The sequence below is a fragment of the Salvelinus sp. IW2-2015 genome, linkage group LG4q.1:29 (genome assembly GCF_002910315.2).
Source record: "Salvelinus sp. IW2-2015 linkage group LG4q.1:29, ASM291031v2, whole genome shotgun sequence".
NCBI lineage: Eukaryota > Metazoa > Chordata > Actinopteri > Salmoniformes > Salmonidae > Salvelinus > Salvelinus sp. IW2-2015.
In genome coordinates, this window is record NC_036842.1 from 77,771,252 (window position 1) to 77,790,977 (window position 19,726).

Genomic DNA, 19,726 nt, shown 5'->3' on the forward strand with positions numbered 1-19,726 from the left:
TACTAAAATATCCAAACTGACAGTATTCGATTACTTGGGAGAGTATTCATTCATTTWTTTTWWTTTTTATTTATTTATTAAGGTGCAATATACAGAAATCGCTCCGGCCATTTCCTGGTTGCTAAAATTCTAATAGTTTGCCTAATTTCAGTTTAACAAACAGTAATTGTGTAGAGAATCAGTGTACCATCTAAACCGCTGTGAAATATATTTTCCATAAGCAAAAATATTGTATTTTCAGCAGTTTGAAGCTGGTGTATAAAAGCAAAAAACAAAACTTAAGAACGAGAAGTATAGAAATAGCACACATAGAGCAGATCTACCGCATCTTAAACTTGCTTTCAATGATAATGACAGATGTATAACTCGTATTTCTACATTAATTTGATCAGCGCCATATCGCACCTTTTAAGGCTTTGTCTAAAATTAAATAAAATGATCTATGTGACATTGCTACATAGCCTACAATGATAGATTATTACATTCAAATTAAAAAAATTAAACAACAGTTATATGACAGTTTTTATAAGTGTGCCCCATCAAAAAGATACACTGGTAGCCTACAAACGTTTCACACATGTAGTTTGTTGTTATTGTTGGACAATCAAAGAAGTGGGAGATTTCTAATCAATGCCAAATGGAATTAAGTTTGATAATAAAACGAGTAGGCTACAATGATCAACCAACAGGTAGGCTATTGTTTCATATGAATGGAGTTGTTGTAGACCAAGCAAATCATTGTATTTGTCACATGCGCCGAATACAACAGGTGTACACCTTACTGTGAAATGTTTACCTACAAGCCCTTAACCAACAATGCAGTTAAGAAAATAGATAAATAAATTAAGAAACAAAAGTTTWAAAAAAGTAACACAATAAAATAACAACAACYAGGCTATATTTTTTAATTTATTTAACCTTTATTTAGTCAGTTAAGTACAAATTCTTATTTATATTGACAGCCTAGGAACAGTGGGTTAACTGCCTTGTTCATTGGCATAACGACAGATTTGTACCTTGACAGCTCGGGGATTCGATCTAGCAACCTTTCGGTTACTGGCCCAATGCTCTAACCACTAGGCTACCTGCCACCCCTATATAAAGGGGTACCGAGTCAATGTGCGGAGGTACAGGTTAGTCGAGGTAATTTGTACATGTAGGTAGGGGTAAAGTGACTATGCATAGATAATAAACAGCTAGTAGCAGCAGTGTAAAAACAAAGGGAGGGGGGGGGTTATTAATTGTTCAGCAGTCTTATGGCTTGAGGGTAGAAGCTGTTAAAGAGCCTTTTGGACCTAGACCTGGCACTCTGCTATTGCTTGCCATGTGGTGGCAATGAGAACAGTCTATGACTTGGATGACTGGAGTTCTTCCTCTGACACCGCCTAGTATAGAGGTCCTGGCAGGAAGCTTGGCCCCAGTGATGAATTGGGTTATACGCACTAACCTCTGTAGCGCCTTACGGTCAGATGCTGAGCCATTGCCATACCAGGCGGTGATGCAACTGTTCCGGATGCTCTCGATGGTGCAGCTGTATAACTTTTTGAGGATCTGGGGACCCATACTAAATCTTTTCAATCTCCTGAGGGGGAATAGGCATGTCTTGGTGTGTGAGGATCATGATAGTTTGTTGGTGATGTGGATACCAAGGAACTTGAAGCTCTCGACCAGCTCCAAGGATGGGTAGCTAGCTAACTTCTTTACAATGATTTGATGCAGTCAAGATGGGCACTACCAGATGGTAGATAACCTATGGCAGCAACAAGTTTGTCAAACTAGTGCAAGTTGGTTTAGCTATTTTTGCACTCTCTCTTCCTCTGTCACACACACACCAGCCCCTGCACCTCTCTCACCCCTCCCCCACCTTTCTGCTGAAACAAGCAGAGCGCAGCGCACTGACTCTCTCTCTGGTGAGCAAGTTTTCATTGAAGATTTCCCCCAAATGTTTCTTTCAAACACAATCCAGATATCCGAAAAAAATAGCATGATTATTTGAATACTGAAATTATTTTAAATGTCCATCCCTAACACGCAGGCACAGTCATAAACACACACACACACACACACACACACACACACACACACACACCCACACACACAATTTATCCTCTGATTTCTCTGTCGCTCAATACGACAAGAGTCTGCTGCATGCAGCATTGCGTGAAGCCTCCTTTCTAGAGTCCTGTGTAGATTATAGACCTAGAAGACAATATGGATGGCTATATTTGTATGGCATCAAGTACATCCATAAAGCTCTCCCATTGTATGATCCATTGACCCCAAAGCAGAGCAGCAGAGAAGCACAGTTGCCTGTCTGATCTTTAGTAAGTGGGACATGATGAGGCAGAACTTGTTGATGCACTCCAGCAGTATAGACTAATGGAGTTGGAATGTAAACCATGTGCTGCTGGGCTGGCTGGCTGGGCTCTGGCACTGCTCATGGGTACGCACTAACAAACACCACWACACTATAGTCGGCCTAATTATGACTTAAAGAGATAATTCCCCTGAGTAAAATGAACTCGTGGATACCATTTTTATGTCTTTGTGTCCAGTATGAATGAAGTTAGAGGTAGTTTTGTTAGCAAACGCTCACGTTAGCGCAATGACTGGAAGTCTATGGGTATCTGCTAGCAAGTAGATAAAAGGGCCACATTGCCAAAATKCAGAATTATCCTTTTAAGGATAACAAGGCGCAGGGTGTGTCCCAAATGGAACCCTATTTCCTATACTGTACCCATAGGGCTCTGGTCAAAAGTAGTGCACTAAATAGGGATAAGTTTGGACCCATACACCTTTTCATTCTGTATCTGCATCCCAAACTGGACCAAGCTAGGGGAGGAATACCTCATGACAAGAGTCCAGTGTCAATATATAAATAATAGGCCTACATGCATTATAATTCAAGTTGACAAACTGGAACTAGTAGTAGATTGTGAGATGTGTTAGATAGCTCCTGCTTGTAGTAACGGWGATTTTGTTATTGTTATCGACGCACAACAGGCAACACAGTATTTTAAACACGTTGTATTATTAAGTAACTAGCAACAGAACCAACATGTTTTCCTCTATTTTCATCATCACACAGAAACAATGAAAACATTAACTTACGTGTTCTGGATGGCAGATCACAATGTTAGCACATTGCTCATTACAGTTAACCCAGACTGTATCTGATGAGAGTACATCAAACTCACCTACACACAGATAGCCAGAAAGCCTGCAAGCCAAGTACAACTGTGCTTTCCCCCCAACCATCAGATCTCCTGCTCCAGAGGTTGAGTCCCGCCCACTTGTTTTGAACCTCCTCTGATCCAGCCACTCCCAGTGCTTCATCTGAGTGATTGACAGCTGGTATGAGTCATAGAGGTATTACAGGTGTATGAGAAGTGTTTCATTATCACCCTGGCCATTTAATGCCTTGATCACACCTACAGAATCATTGTGCAAAATGGTACGCAGCATCATCTGGATATGTGTGCAACAAAGCTCAACATTCACCTTCTGCTACCATTTCTGTCAAGCTGTCTACACATACAGTTTGACGCATACGCTCGATAAATCCAACGTATGCACCACACAGAACGCACTACAATTGCCTCTGCAACGCAAAAATGCCTCTGCAACCAAAATGCAATGACGCTGTCGGTGTGATCGAGGCATAAACCTTGAGGTTCTGAAAACGTCTACATAACATCCCATCAGAATGTTACACGGCAGCCCTCTCCTGATCCCTAGAGTGGGTGATGTAAGTCTCACTTTTGTCCCTTGCAATAAAAGGAGAAAGGGACTGAGGAAGAGACAGAAAGGGAGAAAAGGGGCTGTTGCCAGGTATTTTTTTTGTAGCATTCTAATAGTTATTTCTCTAATTGGCAGGAGGACGTGCCAGCGGGTTTGTAGGATGGCTACACTGAGCTGCTTCAACCAGCCTCCAGTAGCAGTGACACGCTCACACACACACACACACACACGCGCGAATGCTCGAGCACATAAATTCACATGGGTGCACACACACTGGAAATGTGTATGAGGGAGCCGTGAATATAGACTTGAGAGAACCGGGCTGTTTGCGAGGGGCAATGGGTTAATTAGAGAGCTGCTCTTGGACTGTACGTGTGTGTGCACTAGCACTACACCAGGATATTGGCCTACACTTACTTACTCACTCTTCTACACCTCACTCAGTCCATCATGCATTCATTCATTCATTCACTCTGAGATGCGTGTCCTTCACTACATATGATGTCTTCCTACACAGGACACACAATCTATGCATCCCAGTTCACTGGCTCCTTTTGTAATAAAAAGGCGATCTCTGTTACGGCTCTCGTTTGTAGAAGGAAGAGTTGACCAAAGCGCAGCGTGGAAAGTGTTCATGATTCCTTTTATTWAAAAAAACACTGAAACAAAATAACAAAGCGAAAACGAAAGCGAACAGTTCTGTCAGGCACAGACACTAAACAGAAAACAAGATCCCACAAAACCCAAAAGGAAAATGACAACTTATATATGATCCCCAATCAGAGACAACGATAGACAGCTGCCTCTGATTGGGAAACACACACGGCCAAAAACAAAGAAATAGAAAACATAGACTTTCCCACCCGAGTCACACCCTGACCTAACCAAACATAGAAAATAATAAGGAACTCCAAGGTCAGGGCGTGACAATCTCATTTCACTGTCTGGAATCAGCTTACTGTAGGGTTTTCATCAGTAACACTTAACTGTATACCTTAGTGCATCGTTCCTACTTAAATCCCCCAAGGTGACTTGAGATAACCTTTAATTGATTTGGCAATGCATTTACCCTTTCAGCATGAAACACACCGCATATGCATGCAGGCACACACACGCGCACCCGCCCCAGCACTCTACTACTCTTCACCTATTTCACTTCATTTTTACTCCATATAAAATCATCAGAAAGTAAGATACCTGTAGCGAGTCTCTAAACGAAGCATACCTGGGACTATGTGTTAACAGTAATACGAATATGAAAGCAATTGCCCTGAGCCAATATTGACTAGACCCCGCTCCCCTCTTCCTGTCAGCCCCCCGCTCCCTTCACCCGCCGTCAGCCCCCCTGCTTCCCTCACCCTCTGTCAACTAGAATCCTTGGGCTTTAAGCCTCCACAGAGACACAGTAGGCACGCCTGGACCAGTCTACGCATAATCCCTACTGTCACACACACCTCAGCTGGAGACACAGGGAAAGAGAGGGATGGAGAGAGAGCGAGAGACAGGGATGAGAGAGAGGGACAGAGAGAGAGAGAGAGAGAGAGAGAGATAGAGAGAGAAGATGTAAGAGAGTAGGATGGAGCAGACACTGCATACTCAATACAGCTACCTCCATAGGGGGAATAGAGAGTGGAGTGGAGAAGAAAAGGCAACAGCCCATCTGGAGGAGAGCTGCATATCCCCACTTCCACTGGAGCTACAGCCTCACAAGGAGGGAGACAGGTGGGACAGAGGGATGGGGAGCAAGGAATACAAGGGGAGAAATGACAGGTTGGGATAGACTAATGGGGGTGGGGGGGGGGGGGGGGTGGCAGAGGAGAGACAGAGGGAAGGAGAGATAGGTATGGAGAGAGAGGGGAAGAAGAGATAGAGGGGATAGAGAGAAGTCCTGGCCTGAACCTTCCTGCCTCCACATTCCCCAGTAATACCATAATTCCTCAGCATGTTGATCCCTGTACCCTGGACTGTACACCCTTGGCTGTATCAATCTATAGCTTCAATCTATAACCTGACATTAAAGTGGGCTCTTTGACCCAGCCAGGGTATCATATCTCACCTACATTGATCAGGAGGGAGGAAGAGGTGAGACATAGATTCGAATGGTACATAATTGATGAGGGGATTATATACACAGGGTGTATATACTGTACAGTAGCACTGATGTTAGTATGACATCCACTGTCTACAAGCAAAACCACCCAGTTCCCATGGTCACTGCAGAAAATGGTCCACAACAAACCTCTACATAATGTCACACACCCCATTACGAATGAAAACTTGAGTTTGAAGCAGAAAAAATACAGACAGTTACATTTTCAGGACTACAAATCCAATTCAAATACGGAAGGGCTTTTTATGTTTGAGGAAGGTAAAAATAAGGGAGGGGACGGATCAATATTAGACAGCTCTGAATAGGCCTGTCTTTTTTTATGGCTAGAGGTAGGAATTTATTTTCCAATTACAGACTGACTTTAATGGGTTGGCTGTATCAGGAGCTTCTGAAGCACAGCGAGTGGTGGAGGGAAATTGGAGCCGTGTGTGTGTGTGTGTGTGTGTGTGTGTGTGTGTGTGTGTGTGTGTGTGTGTGTGTCAGAGTCTGTATGCGCGTGTGTGTGTTAGGGCTATGATGGTTATGGAATTTTGGATTACGGTAATTGGCCAGGCAAATAACCCCCTACCCTCCCCTTAAAAAAAAGTATATATTTTTGGGTACAAAAATATATTACACATACATTTTCCCCTCTCCGCTCCTGACTGCATGTGCTGATATAGCAATAGAATAGAACGGACGTCCCCATTCAAGTCACTGATTGCATAATGGGTGGACTGGAGACCATTGTGAGTGTACCCATTGCAAAGAGGAAGATGCTAAACTAATCTTTGTCCATAGGAGCAACACAGGAAGTAAAAATAGGAGTATTGCGTCACAATGCCAGGCAGCCATTGTGAGTGTACCCATGAGTTTACCAGTCAAATTGCCAGGGTTAGAGGTTCCAAGCACGTTCTATTCATTCTATTTCTATGTGTGCCGCTGTTGCATTGTGGGGGTCTCGTTTGCTACAACACCTTGCATGTTTTACAGTGGAGTCTTTGTTGGGGACATCAAGGTCACAGAGGAAGACTGTCCAGTCATCCCTCTCTTCTGTCCTCCTCGGCTCCTTTCCTTCCGTCTCCTCTCTTTTCCCTATCTGCTGTGTCTTATTGTTCAGTCTCTAGCTGGGAACAGCGCAGAGGGCAGGGAGCACAGGGCAAAAGTCACATAGCATTACATATTACACACACAAGGCAGGGGCACAGGGGCACCGGTCATCCAATATAAATGAACAGTCTGTTTGAATTCCCTGTACAGGCCTGAGGCTAGGCCTCTGAAGGTCTCCTACATGCAGAGTTAGCTAGCCTGAAGCATTGACCAGTGTAATAACATACAGACTTTACTGGAAGCTTTCAGGCGTCACTGCTCTTTGTGCATTTCTCCCCATTCAGGACAGGTTAGATGTATGTGTTGCAGCCTGCTGTTATATCTCTGTCTATGGTGTCTTCAATTGATCTAAACCAGGCCAAAGGGTGTCGGATCTTTTCTATGATTCGTTCCATTGAATGCTACAGATGTCTCAAGTTTTGAGCAGTGGTGTGTATCATGGGTGCCAAGGAAAGCCAGGCTTCCTCCAAAAATGTACCAATAAAAAATAAATAAAAATATATATTTCGTCTCTGTGTTTCATAATGTTCCTTCCATTTGTAAGAGGCTGAATGTATCTCACAGGAGAAAGCATCCGAGCGAGCGAAACAGCACCCCTCTGTTTCTCTACACGTCGGTCCTCTATCTGATGCTGTCTGGTCCAAACAACTCAAAGGAGGCTTGCAGAAAAGTTTTTAACAAACACACGCATGCGCAAACAGCCTTCACCAGAGAGATCTATCAACTAAACAAATATGGCTGGACCCCCTCCCTAGCCACCTGAACACATGTACTACATCATGTGTACTAAACGAGCTGCCCCACATGGGTCTGGGCTCTAGGTYGAGTGTACTAACGATACATGCAGTCCAATGTGCCCAATACAGTCAGTGCCTCACTCTCTTTTCTRTTGTTCCCTCTGCACACAAAGTACACACACAAAACTAACACACACAAAAATACAAAGATACCCGCTTCACTGAGTAAAAAAAAWACACACTTTGCATAATGTGAATAAATTAGGGATGTGACAAATGGACAATTTTGCTTAACGTTTAAACTGAAATTTTATCATTAGTTTTCCATTATTATTATTATTTTTTAAATCCCAATGCCGAATAATGGTCCTATTATATATGTATGASTGCTAGGGCCGGGCAATGAAGCTACAGTATATCTACCGCAGTCATATGCCCTTGAAAGTGCAGAAGGGTGATTCTGCAACTTCGGSCACTTTGGCCCTGCAAGCTTTCAGAAATGAAAATGCATTGAAAAACCATTTTACCATTATTATAATTGTCTTTGATTTGTCTAGAAATAATATCTGATAATGACTGCGATCGTACTATTCAGGAATTTATATATTTCTGTCATATTTCTCAGACAGCCATAGACAAATGTCATATACATCACGAAATATCAATTTTAGTTGAACATGAAATATCATGCAATTAATTTATAACACATTTCTTATACATTTGTACATTAACTTGCATTGAGTATTATTTTAAGTGCTTTTTAAGGTTTTACTAAATTTAATAAATCAACACAACGCCTGAATGTATAAACTTGCCTTTGTGAAAGCTGAAAACATGTATTTATCATAAAAAACAAGATATTTACACCCAACCTTTTTGTGAGACTATGAAAACAACCATATGATTTCCCAATCTAGAACAAATCAATCAATGTAATTATACATAATATACCAATTCGCCTAAAAAAAATATGGATGTGGTGGAATTGACATCTATGTAAAAAAACAAAAATCGTATGGAAACAATATTTTATTGCAAACATTTTGAACAACAACCATTGTTAAACATTTAAATATTTTTAGATAAAGTAAGATTCCAAAAGTAGCCGATGGGCAGAGCTCAAGGAAGTAGGCCAGTGCTTTTGAAAGATGAGCCCAGATTGCAGAGGGGTCATCCGCATAGAAGAGCTCAGTGAGCAAAGTGAAACTGTATAATTTGTGGTATACCCAAAACAGGTGTGGAGGGTCACCTGCTTGTGAGAATTACCAAAGTGAACTGCCTGGATTTCACTGGTGTATTTACACAGGTAGTTTCTCAGGGGCGCAACTTTGGTTTTAGAAGTGGAGGGGAGGGGGGGAATAATTATTATAATTAGTTTTCGGATTAACACCCCAAAACAGCCTACCCGGCCGCTCGGAGTTGTCTGCAGCATGGTCCTAAAGCACACCTTTGCCTCATTTTGTATCACATTCCAATGATAAAACTGGGGGGGACAAAAATGCCATTTCAGAATGTGGGGGGGACATGTCCCCCRGTCCCCAGTGAAAGTTGCGCCCCTGAGTTCTCTGCGAAGTCAATATACACGATGATCACTTTCTGCAGATTCTCTTTTAATTCTCTCAGTTTGGAATATTGGTGTCGAATGTTGTACACGTGTTTCCCCAACTTCTCTTTCAATCCTGTGGAGAAGTCCTACAGTAGAATATGCAGTGTGCCACACACCTTTTCTTTTACTGTCAAATGTACAGGGAACTTCTCCATGTTTCCCTCTGTTTTTACTTTTCTCTCTCTTTAGCTTTGTTTTCCCACTCAAACCACCATGTCTGCTCACCAGCATCAAAGTCAGATGTTTTAAGCTCTTTGGCTTGGCAAAGGGAGCAGTCTGTGTACATGCACTCTTTCTTCAGGTTCTCACAGCACAAAGACTCAACTAGGTTCTCATTGTTGCTGCAGCTGATCACTTTGTGATGCTGTAGTTTGTCCCCTATGAACTGGAGGTTGGCGTGGGTTTTGCAGAGACATGTGCCCTTATCCTGGACTGTTGGCTTGACAACCCAAAAAGGACATATTTTGCAGAATTCATAGTAGGACATTTTTAATCACTGAATATTCCCTCTTAAAATTCTGATAAATGTTCTGAATTGTGCCATTCAAGGAAGCGCTTCTGTTTTTTTTTTCTTGTGTGTCCTTTTTCCCTGTTGTTGCTCTACTGTTGACATCACGTTCATAGAATCTAGTGATTTTCTCTTCTGTGGCTGTACTAATTATGTGCCATTGCTTTTTCCTGGAGTATTGCATACTTGTTGGCCTGTTTTCATTTGCCCTCGTTGCTTTTGCTGAAAATCCAAATTCTCTGTGTCCGGCTTTGACCAGGCCATACTTTCTCAGGATGTTGCCTCTGAGCATTTTTGAAGCCACTTGTTTGTCCTAGGCACTGCTCATTTTTTTATACTTTTGCTTTAACTCTGCAAGGATGGCATTTTGAAACAATAAAATCCTTCAAGTTCTTTGGAGTTCTCTTCATTTTCTGTCTTGTATTTGTCTTCGGGGAATATCGTCTCTACATTTTCTTCATCAGTTGATCATACCTTTTTTTGTATTTCTCAGTTTTCCGTTAAACTTTATCAAGTTTGACATTTGCCATGCAAAGATCCATATGTTTTTGAGCGACCTCTTCCAACCTTTTTCCTTCCAACAAGGATTCAACTTCTCATTCCTGTTGCAGATGATGAGGAAGGGGTATCAGGGCGTGCATCAGGGGCAGGTATGATGGCCTCATGTTCTGGCTGCAAGTCATCTGGTGACTAAGGTGTMGTGTTGCCCGGTAGGTAGGTCACAATTGCAACTGTTCTCTTTAAAGTCTGTCTTCTATTCTTTTGGTTGCATTTCCATTGCCATCTCTTGCTTCTTTGTTCTCGCTTTGTAATCTCAGAGATAGATTTCACTTCTCCCTTGCCTTTTTTCTTCCAGTATCTCTCGCTATCTTTTTGCAGATGTTCCTGGTATCGTATAGGATACATGTTTATTTTGTTTCTACGTCTATGACCTCTATGCTGTTTTATGTGGTATCGTCTAAAAACAAAGAAAAATACTATTTAAGTTTTCCAATTGTGCACACCTTGGAGCATTTTCTAGATTAAAGGAATTTAAAACATGATTAAATAAACCTAAAGTTAAAAAAAGTAAAAAGTAATAACAATAGATTTTTGTCATATCCACCACGTTCTGTCATTTCCACCACAGTTAAATTTGTGATGGAAATGACTGTGATGGAAATGACGCTTCTACTGTTTTTGGAGAAAAATGACAGACTGCTTAGCATGCTTTGGCTAGTTGTACAGCTAGCATATAGTTAACACTAAATACATAAAATATATTWAAAAAAAATCAAAATTCTACAACAAATTAAAGAATTTATAGCCTGTTTGTAAATTACTGACAATAACAATATTCTCTACACAAGTAATATTTACCTATATTTTTCTTCAACTTCTGGACATCACTTCTGGAACAACTGTCTGCTGCAGCCATGTGCTTTAGTGTCACAATACTTTTCCATGGTAACTAAGTTAACATTCTCTTGAAAAAACTTTATTCATGAGGAATTTTCCCCCAGTGTTGGAAATTACACCATTACCAAAGGACATCTATGTTTTGTGTAAATAACAATATAAAAGGGCATACTCTCAATAAATATTGACATGGATTTTATTTAATTGACTCTTTCTCTAGAAGATAACATTACATAATGTGTAATAATTAATGTTTCCCATAGAAAAACATAGTAGAAGCTCAAAAGTCTGGGTCAGGGATAAGGTCAAAACGGTGAAATTGAGGTATAAAATGCATCTGAAAAGTAGCTAACACTTGACAGAGGTGTAGTGTGAACTTAACATAAAGAATAAAAACATATTTWTTTTAAATAAAAAAATCCCCAAAATTTAGCTGAGGACATATTTCTCGTAGTTGCAGAATCACCCAGAAACGTTCAGCTAACCCTACGCTAATGTCCAATGAAGCCGGTGGATTTCCAAACTGAACTTGGAWCCGCGTTAAGTAAGTAGCAATGATATCATTCGCCACCGTCATCTTACGACAGATAACTCAAACAGGTCATGACTACTCAATAAAACAATAAAGAATTTTCTAGTTAATTTCCAGCTAATTTCTTACTTACATGATTGTTTAACTAGTAAAATAGTTTTGAAGTTGGGGTTGCATTATTTATGATGAAAACTAGAATAGTTCAGCTAACAAGCTAGATTTACCAAGGGAAAACAAGCTTGGGCCTAGTGCATATCAAATCAAATGTTATTAGTGTCACGCCCTGGCTATAGAGGGTTTTTATTCTCTATTTCTGTTAGGCCAGGGTGTGACTAGGGTGGGCAGTCTATGTTCTTTTTTCTAGGTTATTGGCTTTCTATGTGTTTGGCCTGGTGTGGTTCCCAATCAGAGGCAGCTGTCTATCGTTGTCTCTGATTGGGAGCCATATTTAGGTGGCCTGTTTTCCATTGTGTGTTGTGGGTGATTAATTTCTGTTTAGTGTGTGTTGCACCTGACGGAGCTGTTTTCGGTTGTCACTTTGTTGTTTTGCTTTGTAGTGTTCAGTTTACCATTAAAATGACGAACACTTACCACGCTGCGTTTTGGTCCTCCTCTCCTTCCACCAACGAGAATCGTGACAATTAGTCACATGTGCCGAATACAACAGGCGTAGTAGACCTTACAGTGAAATACTTACTTACGAGCCCCTAACCAACAATGCAGTTTCAAAAAATACAGATAAGAATAAGAAATAAAAGTAACAGGTAATTAAAGAGCAGCAGTAAAACAACAATAGCGAGACTATATACATGGGGGTACCGGTACAGAGTCTATGTGTGGGGGCACAGGTTAGTTGAGGTAATATGTACATGTAGGTAGAGTTATTAAAGTTACTATGAATAGATAACAACAGAGAGTAGCAGCGGTGTAAAAGAGTGAGAGAAATGCAAATAGTCTGTGTAGCCATTTGATTAGATGTTCAGGAGTCTTATGGCTTGGGGGTAGAAGCTATTTAGAAGCCTCTTGGACCTTGACTTGGCACTCCGGTACAGCTTGCCGTGCGGTAGCAGGGAGAACAGTCTATGACTAGGGTGGCTGGAGTCTTTGACAACTTTTAGAGCCTTCCTCCGACCCCGCCTAATATAGGAGGTCCTGGATGGCAGGAAGCTTGGCCCCATTGATGTACTGGGCTGTACGCACTATCCTCTCTAGTGCCTTGCGGTTGGAGGCAGAGCAGTTGCCATACCAGGCTGTGATGCAACCAGTCAGGATGCTCTCGATGGTGCAGCTGTAGAACATTTTGAGGACCTGCGGACCCATGCCAAATCTTTTCAGTCTCCAGAGGGGGAATAGGTTTTGTCGTGCCCTCTTCACGACTGTCTCGGTGTGCTTGGATCAAGATAGTTTGTTGGTGATGTGGACACCAAGGAACTTGAAGCTCTCAACATGCTCCACTGCAGCCCCGTCGATGAGAATGGGGGTGTGCTCGGTCCTCTTTTTCCTGTAGTCCACAATCATCTCCTTTGTCTTGATAACGTTGAGGGAGAGGTTGTTGTCCTGGCACCACATGGCCAGGTTTCTGACCTACTCCTTATAGGCTGTCTTGTCGTTGATCAGGCCTACCACTGTTGTGTCATCAGCAAACTTAATGATGGTGTTGGAGGCTGTGCAGTCATGAGTGAACAGGGAGTACAGGAGGGGACTGAGCACACACCCTTGAGTGGCCCGTGTTGAGGATCAGCGTGGCGGATGTGTTGTTACCTACCCTTACCACCTGGGGGCGGCCCGTTAGGAAGTCCAGGATCCAGTTGCAGAGGGAGGTGTTTAGTCCTTTAGGGCCTAAAGTTTAGTTTAGCTTGTTGATGAGCTTTGAGGGCACTATGGTGTTGAACACTGAGGTGTAGTCAATGAATAGCATTCTCACATAGGTGTTCCTTTTGTCCAGGTGGGAAAGGGCAGTGTGGAGTGCAATAGAGATTGCATCATCTGTGGATCTGTTGTGGCGGTATGCAAATTGTAGTGGGTCTAGGGTTTCTGGGATAATGGTGTTGATGTGAGTCATGACCAGCCTTTCAAAGCACTTCAAGGCTACAGACGTGAGTGCTACGGGTCGGTAGTCATTTAGTCAGGTTTCCTTAGTGTTCTTGGGCACAGGTACCATGGTCTGCTTAAAACATGTTGGTGTTACAGACTCGGAAAGGGAGAGGTTGAAAATGTCAGTGAATACACTTGCCAGTAGGTCAGCGCTTGCTCGCAGTACACGTCCTGGTAATCCTTCTGGCCCTGCGGCTGCAGAGAACATGATCACACAGTCTTCGGGAAGAGCTGGTGCTCTCATGCATGTTTCAGTGTTATTTGCCTCGAAGCGAGCATAGAAGTAGTTTAGCTCGTCTAGTATGGCACGTGTCACTGGGCAGCTCTCGGATGTGACGAGCTTCAGAGCCGGTGTAGTACGATTCAATCTTAGTCCTGTATTGACACTTTGCCTGTTTGATGGTTCGTCAGAGGGCATAGCAGGATTTCTTATAAGCTTCCAGGTTAGAGTCCCGTTCCTTGAAAGCGGCAGCTCAAGCCCTTAGCTCAGTGCGGATGTTTCCTGTAATCCGGACAAACTGGACAAACTGAATTGGTCCACCCACACAGACAGCGTTGTGAAGAAGGCGCAGCAGCCTCTTCAACCTCAGGAGACTGAAGAAATTCGGCTTGTCACCAAAAGCACTCACAAACATCTACAGATGCACAATCGAGAGCATCCTGTCGGGCTGTATCACCGCCTGGTACGGCAACTGCTCCGCCCACAACCGTAAGGCTCTCCAGAGGTAGTGAGGTCTGCACAACGCATCACCGGGGGCAAACTACCTGCCCTCCAGGACACCTACACCACCCGATGTCACAGAAGGCCATAAAGATCATCAAGGACAACACCACCCAAGTCACTGCCTGTTCACCCCGCTATCATCCAGAAGGCGAGGTCAGTACAGGTGCATCAAAGCAGGGACCGAGAGACTGAAAAACAGCTTCTATCTCAAGGCCATCAGACTGTTAAACAGCCACCACTAACATTTATGGGCCTGCCAACATACTGACTCAACTCCAGCCACTTTAATAATGGGATAATGATGGAAATTATGTAAAAAATGTACCACTAGCCACTTTAAAACAATGCCACCTAATAATAATGTTTACATACCCTACATTACTCATCTCATATGTATATGTATATACTGTACTCTATATCATCTACTGCATCTTGCCATCTTTATTTAATACATGTATCACTACCCACTTTAAACTATGCCACTTTATTTTACATACCCTACATTAACCCATCTCATATGTATATACCTGTTACTCTATACCATCTACTGCATTGCTTGCCTATGCCGTTCTGTACCATCACTCATTTCATATATCTTTATGTACATATTCTTTATCCCTTTACCACTTGTTGTTAAGTATGTAGTTGTGGAATTGTTAGGTTAGATTACTTGTTGTTATTACTGCATGTGTCGGAACTAGAAGCACAAGCATTCGCTTACACTCGCATTAACATCTGCTAACCATGTGTATGTGACAAATACAATTTGATTTGATTGATTTGATTTGGTGGCTTCCTGCTTTAATTTTTGCATGTAAATAGGAATCAGTGGGTGGAATTCTGGTCAGATTTGCCAAATGGAGGATGAGGGCTTGTATGCATCTCTGTGTGGAGTAAAGGTGGTTCCATAGTTTTTTTCCCTGTGGTTGCACATTTAACATGCTGAATGATATTTGGTCAAAACGGATTCAAGGTTCCCTTCATTAAAGTCAATAGTAAACCAAGATTAAAAACAATGTTTGAGTGAACCCTGAATACAGAAAATCTATGTGAATTCGCTTCCACCTGGCAACTTCTCATGAGGCACACCTGGACTTCATCACTACCCTGATATTTCCCCTTTATCTAGCACTCCTTAGCATCACTATTCAGCAGTATTGTTCAGTGTTTCTCTGGAACGCCGTGAGAACGTTCTGCTGCCTGCAACATCCTCCAGCATGACCGGTTTTGGCGTGGGTCAGTCATGGTGTGGGTGGCATCTTTTGTGGGGCGCACAGCCCCTCATGTGCTGCCAGAGGTAGCCTGACTGCCATTAGGTACCGAGATGAAGATCCTCAGACCTTTGTGAGACCATATGCTGACACGATCACATTTGTGGCCTGCTGGAGGTCATTTTGCAGGCTCTGCAGTGCTCCCTCTTGCACAAAGCGGAGGTAGCGGCCCTGCTGCTGGGTTGTTGCCCTCCTACGGCCTCCTCCACGTCTCCTGATGTACTGGCCTGTCTCCTGGTTCCCTCCATGCTCTGGACACTACGCTGACAGAACCAGCAAACCTTCTTGCACAGCTCGCATTGATGTGCCATCCTGGATGAGCTGCACTCCTGAGCCACTTGTGTGGGTTGTAGACTCCGTCTCATGCTACCACTAGAGTGAAAGCACCGCCAGCATTCAAAAGTGACCAAAACATCAGCCAGGAAACATAGGAACTGAGAAGTGGTCTGTGGTCACCACCTGCAGAACCACATCCTTTATGGGGGTGTCTTGCTAATTGCCTATAATTTCCACCTGTTTGTCTATTCCATTTGCACAACAGCATGTGAAAATGTATTGTCAATCAGTGTTGCTTCCTAATGGACAGTTTGATTTCACATAAAGTGTGACTTGACTTGTGGATTTACATTATGTTGTTTAAGTGTTCCCTTTATTTTATTGGCAGTGTATACACAACACACACAGTAGATGTCCTAGCCTACCTCTTTCAGGTAATACATTCAAGTCAGTATTTGCCTTATATTTAGCTAATGAATGATAGACGCTTATTATGCATAACCTAACTTATAGCCTCGATCTCATGCGCAATACGCACCTGTTCTCCGCTGGCCTCTCTCCTTAGCTCTTAGAGTCCCATGCAGGAAAAGCTAGACTAGAATAGCTTGCTGGACATTTTTTAGTTCATTTCTTATACCAATAGAGTATTCGAAGAGGGACGCAAGCTCTTGTTTACTTAATGTTAAATACAGCAGCCAATAGAACTCATGGGTAGTATGAAAGAAGACCGAAAGCGCGACAGCAGTAGGTTATAACAGTTATTTATTCAGACCCATAACCATTCAATCTTTGTGAAGGGAAGAGTAAGCTGTCTGCATCTAATTCTAGTCCTTTATTATTTAAGCATGCCATTAGAATGATGACGATAAGGAKAAGAAAACATATTTAATTTAACTGTTGAAGGCTCGGAAGGAATGAAGCAACAATAGAGAGAGAAAGCAGAGGTAGGTTAATAACTTCAGGGGAAATATTATGAAAGGTAGCCTATATATGCATCAGCCTATTAATTATACAATAATGCCCTATTATTTTTCAAAGTTAAAATCAAATTTGCTAGCCTATACTTGTAACTTTGTAGGCTGCATGTGCTGCACCAGAATTGCATGTTCTCTCAGCTTCATCATGGTTTGAACAAGCTGCATAATTCCATTCATGTAATATAGTATAATACAATACAGTTATACAGTACAGTAATGCTGGATCTGTGTGTGTGTGTGTGTGTGTGTGTGTGTGTGTGTGTGTGTGTGTGTGTGTGTGTGTGTGTGTGTGTGTGTGTGTGTCTGTTGTCACTGAGAGCCAGACGGTCAATGCCACTTCATTCTGGGCTAGACAGTGATGTGTTGATCTCCCTGCATTAAGTGCTCTCAGACAGAGTGCAGGTTAACAGCTTGTTTATTTCTAGTATAAATCGAAACCTTTCCACTGGAATGTGACCACCCAGTGACTAGCTGGCAGCATGGATAGGGCCACTAAAGCCCAGTTAAATGCCTCCGCTCCAACGTATCTGAACCATACGTTATTGATGATCCATCTGTGGCTTAAAAACAGATGTGGAGTTAAGAGTATGGAGAGAGAAAGAGAGAGAATGGGGCAGAGAAAACAAGAGAGAGAAAGAGGTGGGCAGAGAGAGCGAGAAAGAGAGAGAAAGAGAGAGAAAGAGAGGGGGGCAGAGAGAGCAAGAAAGAGAAAGAGAGAAAAGCCTCCTCTACTCTCCTGTTTCTCCCAGCAGCATCTGTCTGACCCTGAAGGTCAGAGACAAGGTCATGGCAGAAACCACAGGATCCACTTTCAAGGCCAATCCGGGATTGTGTGCACGCGTACGCATGCACACGCATGCACACACACACACACACACACACACACACACACACACACACACACACACACAACTCCACCACCACTCCGCTACCTTTTCATTTCAGTGATGATGTGATTACTCAAACTTTCCTCCAACTGTCTAGCCAGCACTGTCTCTAGTAGCCTGGCCTAGTTCCGTTATATCCACAAAATACCATTAGATACAGTAATCACAGTAAATAAACTTGTCTCCTCTGACATGGCCTAATCAACATTAGCAGGACAACATTAGGAGATTGGCCTTTTTCCTTCCAGACGAAAAAGGAAACACTGATGCATAATGCAATGCTCCCTCCAATATACYTGATTAATATGAGTGCAATTCCAATGCCCCCTAAAGTACAGAGCAGTTTCTACTATGGCCCAGGCTAATTACATTAGCAGAGATTGGCTGGATGATTTGGAATGCTTTCCTAATCTCTACTCAATCTTGCTGTTTTAATGTTTTTAATGTTTGTTGTAGAATTGATTACAAACTTCTGTCTTACGTTTTCCACTTAGCTGATTAAATTAAAAATGAATCCACAGTAATATCCTAAATGCTGTTTGTTTAATATACAGGCACAAAAACACCATATCATTAAATCATTCAACTGTAGTTCGATTCAGTGCACTTGGTAAACACAAACATAATTCTGGTATTACCATGACACAGTCATAAACCTAATGTGCTCCAGTCTCCAGTGTGTTTAACAGGGCTTGTGAAGGCTGCTGTTGGGACAGAATGTGTTTGTTCCCACACTCGGGACTCTTATTCTATTGGTTACACGGACTCTTGGCCTCCCATCCTGTTCTAACCACCTCTCGTTGGCTTTCTATTCATGTTACCTGATGAAATTGCTGTACAATATGATCTTGTTGCCATCTAATGCACATTGAAATGTTATAAATCAACACTGCAGAGCTCTACCTGTCCTCTGCCGTGCCCTGATTGTATTACTGCTAATTATATCTGGAAATGTGGACGTACACCCTGGCCCATCTACTGTTTCTAGCCCCAATTCTGATTTGTGCTCTGATATCTGCTTCACTGATTTCTGCTCTCGTAAAAGCCTGGGTTTTCTGCACTAGAAGCTTTTTAACTAACATGTATCAATTGAAAGCGTGGGTTCACAGCTCCAATACAGATGTGTTGGTCATTACTGAGACGTGGTTAAGAAAGAGTGTCATGAAAACTGATGTTAACCTTTCTGGTTATAACCTTTTTCAGATCTTCCAAAGGTGGTGGAGTGGCAATCTTTACCAAGGAACACATTCAGTGCTCGGTTGTCTACACCAAGTCTGTCCCCAAGCAATTTGATTTGCTGGTTTTACGCATTAAACTTTCAAATAACTTTGTTGACAGTCGCTGGGTGTTATCGGCCACCATTAGCACCGACCTGTACCCTAAATGCCCTAAGCTCTCTCCTGGCCCTTTACACTAATTCTGAATTTGTCCTGCTAGGTGACTTAAACTGGGACATGCTTAAACCACCTGACCAAGTCCTAAAGCAATGGGACTCCCTAAATCTTTCTCAGATTACTACCAATCCCACAATATATGACTCTAAACACCCAGAAAAGGCTACACTCCTTGATGTTATCCTTACAAATAATACTGATAGGTATCAGTCTGGTGTTTTTTGTAATGACCTTAGTGATCACTGTTTTACAGCCTGTGTTCGTAATGGCTGCTCAGTGAAACGACCTGTCCTGATTTGTCATAGACACTTGCTAAAAAACTTTAATGAGCAATCATTCCTTCATGACCTGGCCTCTGTTAATTGGTATAGAATCAGKTTGA

General features: G+C 42.3%; 1 protein-coding gene across 1 annotated transcript in view; it reads right to left on the bottom strand.

The window, feature by feature from the left end:
• Window positions 1–19,726, bottom strand: part of LOC111962581 (low-density lipoprotein receptor class A domain-containing protein 3) — a 168,419-nt gene that overhangs the window by 110,443 nt on the left and 38,250 nt on the right. The gene's annotated exons all lie outside the window — the stretch shown is intronic.